The sequence below is a fragment of the Marmota marmota genome, unplaced genomic scaffold, assembly GCF_001458135.2.
Source record: "Marmota marmota marmota unplaced genomic scaffold, marMar, whole genome shotgun sequence".
Classification (NCBI taxonomy): Eukaryota; Metazoa; Chordata; class Mammalia; order Rodentia; family Sciuridae; genus Marmota; species Marmota marmota.
The window spans coordinates 1,770,631-1,781,617 of record NW_026000240.1 but is presented as its reverse complement, the minus strand read 5'-3'; the positions used below and the strand labels follow the sequence as shown (position 1 = coordinate 1,781,617).

The following is a 10,987-nucleotide window of genomic DNA, read 5'->3' as shown; positions in this document are numbered from 1 at the left end:
TATATATATATATTTTAAAGAGAGAAAGAGAGAGAGAGAGAGAATTTTTTAATATTTATTTTTTAGTTTTTGGTGGACACAACATCTTTATTTTTATTTTCTTTTTTATTAGTTATTCAAAACATTACAAAGCTCTTGACATATCATATTTCATACATTTGATTCAAGTGGGTTATGAATTCCCATTTTTACCCCGTACAACATCTTTATTTGTATGTGGTGCTGAGGATCGGACCCAGAGCCGCGTGCATGCCAGGCGAGCACACTACCGCTTGAGCCACATCCCCAGCCCTGTAATATATTTTTATTTTTAATTGGTAGATAGTGATTGTACATATTTATGTGTACAATGTGACATTTCAATGCATGTATACCATGTGTACTCATCAGATCATGGTAACTAGCATATCTGATGAGACATTTATCTAACTAGCATATCTGATTAGACATTTATCTTCATCATTTCTTTTTTTGGGTATGGGAATTTATCCCAAGTGCTTTATCACTGAGCTACACCCCAAGTTATTTTGAGACAGAGTCTCACTAAAATAGATGAGGTTGGCTCAAACTTGTGATCTTCCTGCCTCAGTTTCCTGAGATGCGGGATTAGAGGTATGTGCCATACCATTCCTGACCATTTACCATTTCTTTGTATGGGTAACACCCAAAATCTTCTCTATTATTTTGAAATATTCAGTTAATTGTTGGCAGCCATAGCTATTCCACGGTGCTCCAGAACATTAAGAAGTTATTCCTCCTGGACAGCTGCACCTCTTACCTGTCAACCCTCCTCTCTTCAGCCCTCCACCCACACACTTCTGAGGCTGAGGACTGCTGTTCTATTCTCTTCTTCTTTGTGATATATTTTTTTAGCTGGCACAGATGTGAAAACATACAGCATGCTTTTTTTCTGTGCCTGGCTTATGTCACTTAAACATAATTTCCCCCAATTCCATCCTCACTGTTGCAAATGATAGATTTCATTCCTTTTATGGCTGAAGTTGTTGTTTTACATATTTTAAGACTACTGTTGGGTACCTACATGTTTGTGACCATTTTACCATATCTTATGTCCTTCTTTGTCAATACGTTGGGTTTTACCTTAAATTATATTTTATTAGGGTTTTTTATTTTTCCTTTGAGATGGAGTCTTCCATGTTGCCCAGACCGGCCTCAAATTCCTGGGCTCCAGCAACCCTCCTGCCTCAGCCTCCAGAGTAGCTGGGAATACAAGAATATGCCACTGTGCCCAGCTATTATTAGCTATTAAAATTGCTACTCTGACTTCCTTTGGTTTATATTTGCCTGATATATCTTTTTATTCTATCTTTTCAATCTTTTCCTGTCATTTTAGGTGTGCTCCCTATAGTCTAAGTATTAAGACTAAGAGTTTCTGTCTAGATATTTACTGACTTTTTGTATATTATAGTGAATGACATTTTATTTATAATTATTTTTAATGCTGTCACACTAAAACTTATTTTTATCATATATTATACTTACCATATGTTTTGTTAATTTTTTTTCTTTCTTGGATTTGATTAAAAGGCTTAACTTTCTTCTGCTGGTTTGAAAGATTTTTTTAAAAATCATGGAAAATGGCCAGGCACCGAGGCACATGCCTGTAATCCCATCAGAGACAAGAGGATCTCGAGTTCAAAGCCAGCCTTAGCAACTTAGTGAGGCTCTAAGCAACTTAGCAAGACCCTGTCACTAAATAAATATAAAAAAGCAGCTGGGGATGAGGCTCAATGGTAAAGTGCCCCTGGATAATTGAATCAATAAATGGAAATAAAGAGACAAATCTACCTCACAGAATAATTTGGAGTAAAAACATGAAGAAGAAACCAACAAAATAATTATAGTAATAATTCCCTTAGGTGAGATCCACAGATAAGTGCTAAAATGAGTGAGCAAAGCTCTAAGGAGAGTCAGGATGTTTGGATAGACTCAAAGTATGTTTTCTAAAATATTATATTAATTACAGTACTGGTTTTAACATACGTTCACAAATTCTTTGATACTTCTCCCTCCAGAATGGGGATCTTAATTACTTGCCTCTTGAGTATAGGTTGCATTAATAATAACAAATAGAATCTGAAAGGGGGAAAATAATAACTTTAGTGGAAAATCCTGACAGACATTGCCTATACCAAATGAAGAAGATTAATTAATCAATAATAAATTGTGTTGACATCATGTACTTCCTGATACAATGTCCTGGGGAGGGCACTTTACCTCTGTGGTGTTTGTCCTCCAAATCTATAGCCTGAGAGAAACCATGAGAAGACCTTAGAGAAATGCAAACTGAGAGATATTCTGTGAAACATTTGGTCAAGTATTCTTCAAAAACCAAGGTCATGAAAAATAAGGAAAAACTGAGATACCACCACCAATTGCAGAAATCTAAGGAGTCATGATGACTGAGTACATCATGGTATCCTGGAGAGAACTTGGTACGAGTGGACATTAGTGGGAAAACTGGTAAAATCTGAATCAGAACACTGGTTGATAGTGATATGCCAATGTTAATTTCTTAGTTTTGATAAACAGCCCACAGTTAATAGGCTTTATCATGACAGAGCTGTGCTACCTGTATCACCTTTACAATTTTTCTGCAAACCTACAACTATTTCAAAATAAAAACTTAAGGGAGCTGGGTGCAGTGGCACATGCTTATAATCCCAGTGGCTGGGGAGGTTGAGACAGGAGGATTGGGAGTTTAAAGCTAGCCTCAGCAACGGCAAGGTGCTTAATAACTCAGTGAGACCCTGTCTCTAAATAAAATATAAAACAGGGCTGGGGATGTGGCTCAGTGGTTGAGTGCCCCTGAGTTCAATCCCTGGTACCAAAAACAAACAAACAAACAAATAACAAAAAACTTAAGGGGCAGGGATGTCACTCAGTAGTAGAGTGTGTGCTTAGCATGCACCAGGCTTTGGGTTCTGTCCCCAGCACCACACCTATATACATACCAAGATAAAGCTGGCCAGGTGTGATGGCATAGAGCTGTAATTCCAGCTACTCAGGAGGCTGAGGCAGGAGGATCACAAGTTAAAATCAGCCTAGACAACTTGGTGAGACCCTATCTCAAAACAAAAAATAAAAAGGACTGAGGGTGTGGCTTATTGATCCCTTGGGTTCAATCCTCCGTACACCCTCCTCCCACTAAAAAAACCTTTAAAATACATATATTAATGATTCATATAAGTAGAAGAGAGATTATCAGGCAATGAGAGATTATCAGGACTGCAGAGACAAAGAAAAGCTTTTGAAATGAAAAAAAATCTTTCAATAAAATACCAATTAGGCACAGATGAAGAGAGAATTGAGGAATTAGTAGTTAACAGACTATCAATGGCAAAACACTGAGAACTGAATAGAAGGAAAACACAAAGGAGGCAATAATTAAGGTGTGTGTGTGTGTGTGTGTGTGTGTGTATAATTAGATCCTCAAAATGCAGAATAGAGAGAATAGAAAATAAAATATTTAAAGAGATAACGGCTATGAAAAAATTTAAACTAGTGAAAAACATGATATTAGAGGTTTCATAACAATCATGTATATCAAGCAGGATATATAATAAGAAATTCATGATAAATCCACAAGATGCAGGCAACATCTCAGTAAAATTGAGAAACAAAAGACAAAGATAAGATCTTAAAGCCAGCCAGAGAGAAAGGACAGGTCATTTACACGAGACAGATAATTAGACACAGGCTGCTTAGCAGCAGGAACAGGAGATGAAAGTATGATCTTGTCAGTGCTGATGGGAAATAGCTGTCTGCCTGGAATTATGAACCTGTGAGACAGTCTTTCAGGATTGAGGGGGATGAGAAACGGGAGTTTACCATCAAGAAACCTGCACTAAAGGAAGGAAACAGTGAGCACAGAAGAGCATTGCAAGACACAAGATAAAGGAGGGAATGCTGAGTAAGAAATGGAAATAATGTATATAAAGAAAATAAACATTGTCTTTTAAAATAATAACAGCATTTGCATAGACAATAGCAAATTGCTTTACCAGTTTACCATGCAATGTAAGAAAGCATCCATCACAAAAAGAAAAAAAGAAAGAAACTATTCTTAACCCCAGCTTAAGGGCTGGGTATGTAGCTCAGTGGTAGAGTGCTATGCCCAGTGTGTGTGAGCGCCTGGGTTTAATTCCCAGTTACCACTATTAAAAAAAAAGTACCCATCTCCCTGGTAACTAATTATCAGACTATAATTTTTATAGACCAGTGGTGAAATGGTATCACAGTGAGCTTTTTGTATGAATCTGTGGATGCAGTCTTTCTTTCCTAATGTTTTTATCTTTGTCTTTGATATGGTATCTTTTGCCATAGTCAATTTGTTTACCTAGTTAATTTCCTCCTTTAATTTTAAGGAATCTGGGTACTGTGCTAGAATTAGCCATGCCTTTCTAGCTCCAAAACTAATTTTTTTAATTCTTTCATTGCTTCATTTGTATTTTGTGGTTTCACTTTTTAACATTGGCATATTTGGTCCACATGGGAATTATTTTGCTGTAAAGTATGAGGTATTGATGACCATCCTGTTTTATTCAGACAGCTTATGTAACAGTTTTATAATTGATTTATTGGGTTTTCTCCACTGATTTGAAATTTCAACTTTATCATATACTAAGTTCCTTTGTATTTGAATCTATTTCTGTATTTTCTATTATATTCTATCGAGTTGTCTATTCCTATTCTAGTACCACTCTGGTTTATTTATTATAGCTGTATTAGATCTTTGGTAAACCTGTTCCCTTCTCATTTGTCCTGAATATTCTTATTTGTTTGGTTGCCAAAACATCCTGTTATTTCTATTGAACTCTTGTTAAATTCATACATTAACTTAGAGTAAGTGGACTTTTTTGTGGTACTGAGGACTGAACCCCTGCTAGGCAAGTGATCTACCACTAAACTTCACCCGCATAAGTTTGTACTTTTTGTTTTGAGATAGGATCTCTCCAAATTGCCCGGGCTGGGCTTAAACTTGGAATCCTCCTGCCTCAGCCTCCCTAGTAGCTAGGATTATAGGTGTGCACCACCGTGCCCCACTTGGGTACGTGAACTTTCTCAAAATGTGATATGACTGAGGGTGGGGGGGACAATCTGTAGAGATATAAAAATATATATCTGCAGAGATAGCCATATCATTTTTCTCTTTTGATATATTAATATGATAAGTTATATCAGTTTCCCAATATATACTTATATTTCTGGCAGGTAACTTTAAAAAAAAAAATCTCTGTGTGAATATCGTGCTAAGCAAAATAAGCCAATCCCACAAAACCAAAGGCCGAATGTTTTCTCTAATATGTGGATGCTAATTCACCATAAGGCGGGGAGGTGGGGGGAGTGGACGGGGGCACTAGGGAAGAATACTGTTACTTTAGATTAGGTAGAGGGAAGTGATGGGAGGGGAGGGCAGGGGATGTGGGGATAGGAAAGATAGTATGAAACAGACATTATTACTGTATGTATCTATGTGACTCCATGACCAATATAATTCTACAACATGTACACTTAGAAAAATGAGAAATTATATCCCATCTATGTATGATATATCAAAGTGCATAAATGTATTCTACTTTCATGTATAACTAATTAAAACAAATAAAATTTTTTTAAAAAATCTGTGAATTATGTTTTTCTAAACAATGACCACTGTATCTGAGCCCTTCTCTCTGAAAAGAACATTAAATAAGTGCACAAATATGTAAGTGTTGCTCATGAAGCGCTCCCATCCCCTAATACATCCAAGTTACACACAGAAATTCTAGGCCCTTTGCTGGAGAGGATCAGGCAAAGCACCCAAAGGAACCCCCCCACACACACACAATTAATGTGGGGTTTGCTGAGCTTCAGATCAAACAGGGGCTCTTTACCTGAGGACCTGCTTGGACCGGGAGCTGCAGGGCCTGAGGCCTCACCCAGCCTTCCAGCAGTCACTCCTACTCCCAGGGTCACCAGTCAATTCTGTTAATGATCTGAGATCTTTTTGATGTTTCTCAACTTCTTTCACAATGCTGGGGGCCTCAAATCAGCTCTGCCTAGGGGGACAAGAAGCAAGGAACAAAAGGTCACGCTCACCTGACCATGGTGTATCCTCAGAGTTTCCTGGGCTCAGCAAAGAAATTTCTATCACTGTCCAATAGGAGGCCTACACTTCTGCAATCAGATCCTTGGGATCACCAGCCTCTGTCCTTCAATTCTTTTTTTCTTTTCTTTTCTTCTTTTTCCTTTTTTTTTTTTTTTTTTGGTACCAGGGATTAAATGGGGGAGGGCACTTAATGACTGAGCCAAATCCCAGAACTTTTTTTGTATTTTATTTAGAGATAGGGTCTCACTGAGTTGCTAAGGGCCTCACTAAATTGCTGAGGCTGGCTTTGAACTAGAGATCCTCCTGCCTCAGCCTCCCCAGCCACTGGGATTATAGGCACTCGCCAATGAACCCGGCTCTGTTCTTTAGTTCTGAGATGGTCTTTCTAGCTCTTTCCTCTCTGCACAGATGAGCCCTTGACTCCAAACCTCTGGCAGCAAGTCCCACTAACTACTGGGAGGATTCCAAGGCTTTGGCCACCCTCACCATGGACACAGGCCTGGCCTCTGAGCTGCACAGAGTTCTAATGGCTGGTCAGGAGCCCCAGCCAAAGAACCCATTGCATAGATCAGTGTTTAGTTGTGATAAAGCTGAAAAGAAACATCTCAAGGCAGGAGACACTCTCAACATTAGATAGAATCATATGATCATATGAAATTGCCAATAACTTGCTGGTTTTGATCTACAAAAAATAAAAAGAAGGTAGAGCAGCCACAGAATCAATCTGTGGTGCCACCCAGTGGTCAGAGCAGGAAAGCAGCTGATTTCATTCATGATGACTGTGGTGACAATAGAGTAACTGATTCCTACAGCTCCCACTACTTGCACAGATAATTAAATGTTATTATTGCATTTATGGTAATAGTTCTGTACAGGTATACAATACAGCTATCCTGAGGTAACAGGCAGGCACTATTATTATCTCTATTTTAAATGAGAAAAATGAGGCTCCAGGGATGTAAGGGACATCACAGCCAGCACAGCCAGCATGAGAGGTGGCTGAAAAGCACCCAGACAGAACATCCCTCCTTCCCTCTAACTCCAAAAGTCACCAAGTCCTGTGGCTTCTACCTACTGAATTTCCCAGAATTTGTTTTAAATATGTAAACAAGGTACAACAGTCAAAGTTTTAAAAAGATAACCAGAGGAAATTTCCTGCTATGGTTTGAATATGGTTTATCCCCTTTGAAAACTCATGTTCAAGTTTAATCCCCATGATAAGGCATTAGGGGGTGTAAGTTTAATCTGACTGTGGTGCTTAGAGGTAGGGTCTTAGGAAGTGGTTAGGGTTAGATATAGTGAGCAGTGTGGAACCTCTATGATTAAATATTGGTGGCTTTATAAGAAGTGGGCAGAAGCAGAAGCAGTGGTGTGCATCCATTTATAGTCGCTGCTACTTGGGAGGCTGAGGCACGATGGTCATTTGAGGTCAGGAGTTAGAGGGAAACATAATAGGACCCAATCTCAGGAAAAGGAGTACAAAGAAAAACCAAGAACAGGGCTGGGGCTGTAGCTGAGTGGTAGAGCACTCGCATCACATGTGTGAGGCACTGGGTTTGATCCTCAGCACCACATAAAAATAAATGAATAAATAAAGATATTATGTCCATCTACAACTGAAAAAATATTTTTTAAAAAAGAAGAAAAATCAAGAACAAGAAGAGGGACAGAGACTAGAGAATATGGGCACAAGTACTCCCTGATTTTCACCACGAGATCCTCTGTGCCTTCTGGAGATTCTGCCAGCAGAAAACTATCATCAGATGCAGCCCATCAACCTCAAACCAGACTGTGAACCAAAGGAAACTTCTTTTCTTCATAATTTACCTAGCCTGTGGTATTGTGCTATTAGCAACAAACTGGACAAACACATTTCTCTACCTGTCATTTCTCTCAATTACACTATCAAGACAGCTTCTTTGGAGAAGGGCGTGGTAGCATATACCTATAATTCAATGACTTGGGAGGCTGTGGCAGAATTGCAATTTCAAGGCCAGCCTCAGCAATTTAGTAAGGTCCTAAGCAATTTAGTGAGATCCTGTCTCAAAACAAAAACAAAAACAAACAACAACAACAAAAAAAAACAAGGGCTGTGGATGTGGCTCCATAGTTAAGTGCCATTGGGTTCAATCCTCCCATGCAAAAAAAGAAAAAGAAAGAAAGGAAAGGAAAGACGGCATCCTTAGCTAGACTTGGAGACACATGCCTGTAATCCCAGCTACTTGGGAGGTTGAGGCAGGAGGATCTCAAATTCGAGGCCAGCCTGGGTGACTTAGCAGAATTCTGTCTCAAAATAAAAAAAATAAAAAGGGTTGGGGATGTAGTTCAGTGGTAGAGTACCTCTGGGTTCAAGTCCCAGTACCTCCCCAAAAGAAACAGAGCCTCCTCACTGATCAGGCTGCCTCCATTCTGACCTCCTCTAATCCTCCTTTGCAACCAGCATAAACTATCTAAACTGCAAATCTAACTATAATTCTGACAAAAACATTTCAGCAGCCCCCATCACTCCCAGGATAAGTACACACTCCGGAGTGGGGTAGGGCCTCACTCCATCCAAGTTGCTTGCTTCTAGCCCACATTTCCCCCAACCCCTCCACACCCAGACCATTCAACCCACAAACAAAACTGCCATTGGCTCTTGGCCTGGATTAACTGGTGCCCCTTCCTAGGTGTCTAGAGGCCTTCCTGCTTACCTCTAGACTAAACACAGTGGGGTTTTGGTAATGGTATGAAAATAAATCAAAGGGGAAAGGTAGTTTTTTCAAATACCTTTGGTTCAAGAAAATGAATATCCATATGGGGGAAAATGAGTCTTGATCCTTACCTCAAACCATACATAAAAGTTAATTCAAATGTATCAGAGACTTGAACAAAAAGCAAAAAGTGCTTCAATTCTAGAAGAAAATATTAAGGTAAAAAGATTTCTTAAGACAAAAAGTATGAGCCAGCAAGGAAAAGTTTTAATAAATTGAATGCTGTCACAACTAGAAATTTGGTTCTTTGCAAGATTCCATTAAGATGCGAAGTCAAACCACAGGCTGCCATGGACTTTCAGGCACTGCTGGTGATGATATAAAATAGTGGACTTGCTTTGAAAAACAATTTCACAGCTTCCTATAAAATTAAAAACAGACTCACCACACAACCAGCGAGCCCATCCACTTCTAGGTACTTACCCAAGAGAAATGAAAACATAAGTCCACACAAAAGCTTTTATGGAATGTGTAAGTCCATTTTATTCACAATATCCTGCAACTAGAAAGAATCCAAGGGTCCTTTTTGGAGTTTTGAGAGGATGCCTTCTCTGAACCTTTGAGGGGTTCAGAGCCCAGCGTCCGCAGTGTTCGAATGGATAAACAACTTGTGGTGTCCCCATACAATGGCAAACTACTCACCAATGACAAGAAGGGATCTACTGACATCCACTCCAGTGACTATGAGAAACTTAATGTTGCCCCAGCGTGGCTTGGCCACCTCTGACAGTGCACAACTGTTTTTTTCCCCCCAGTTCCTCAATACAGTCAATCCAGATATCTTGTCCTCTCTGCTGTAACCACTTCCTGGTAACCCCCTACTGACAAGACAGAGAGATACAAGCTACAGGGTTCATCCCACGAACCCCACACCCTCCATGGACTGCATAGATCTGCTATAGTGACTGCTCCTAAGTCCCAGCATAGAACCTAAGCCTGCTGGCTCTGAACAAACCAAGTAGAAGCCCTCTTGGAACACCTGCTGGGGACTAACACCTTGGATCTCAATAAAGGCTCCTGCCCACAGATCCATCCCTCTCTGCTTCCCAGCTGCTGGCTGAGACAAGGCCCCCATGAGCTACCTAACTCCCTCATCAGCACCCCTCTCCTCTCATGGTTTATAAGTAATATACAACTTTTGTTATTCCATGGGCTGTATTGCATTGCCTGCTCTGTCTGGCCTTACTGCAGTAACACCCCAGAACCTTTTTCTCTGGCCAGGACTCTCATAGAGCCATCTACCTTGGAATAAACTGGACACAGGTCAGACACGGGTCACCTGTCAGACTCTTAAGCATTAGGCCATCTCCGAGTGTACAGAAGTATCTGGTGGAAAACACACTATGGACACTCAAGACCAAATTCCCTGGAGCCTTGTCAAGACAAGGCTGCTTATAACCAGTGTCCAGATGGGGATTTCAAGAACAAGTCAGAGGAAAATACAACACACACACAACCACATGGGTGAATCTCAAAAGCATTGTGCTAAAGTAAAAAGAAAGGGGGGCCGATATCACAAACAAAAGAGCACATACTGTTTGGTCCTATTTATATGGAATTGTCAGAGGGGCAGACCCAGGAATAAAAATCAGAGTGGATGACTGGAGCCCAGGTAAAGAGGGATGAAGGACTGACTGCAAAGGAGCAGGGGACTGTTTTGGGTCTGGTAATGCGCTTCTCGAACCGGGGCACCGGCCAATCTGGTGTTTTCATCAGCCAAAAGTTATGAGACTGTATACAATACTAACAATTTATGGTATTTATTTTATATAAATAATAGCTCAATAAAGTAGTTCCTTGGTCTTGTTTGCATTTTTTTTTTTTTATGTGAGCGTCGCTGTGAAGCATGAAGGAAAGCACAAGTGGAAGGATTTTGCTTGTAAGCGTCCAAAAACATGATTTGGAAGGAAAGGCGGTTGGCGGACTCTCCTCCCTGGGGCACCCGGGAAGTTAGTGGAACGTTCTCTCGCCAGGGGGCAGCGTCGTACCGCGCCGGCCACACGTCCCTCCGGTCCGGGGCGGGGACCCAGAGGAACGCGGGAGGCGACCCGCCGCGGCCTGGCACGCCGAGCTCCGCCCAGGAGCCGCGATTCGGGGTGCTGGCAGTGGCAGAGGAGCGAGG

General features: G+C 40.5%; 1 long non-coding RNA gene across 2 annotated transcripts in view; it reads right to left on the bottom strand.

Moving 5' to 3' along the window:
* Window positions 1-6,277, bottom strand: part of LOC125613580 — a 13,890-nt gene extending 7,613 nt beyond the window's left edge. For both annotated transcript variants that reach the window (XR_007344138.1, XR_007344137.1), the window contains exon 1: window positions 5,898-6,277. This is a non-coding gene — a long non-coding RNA (uncharacterized LOC125613580). The remainder of the gene's footprint in view (window positions 1-5,897) is intronic.
* Between the last annotated feature and the right edge of the window lie 4,710 nt (window positions 6,278-10,987).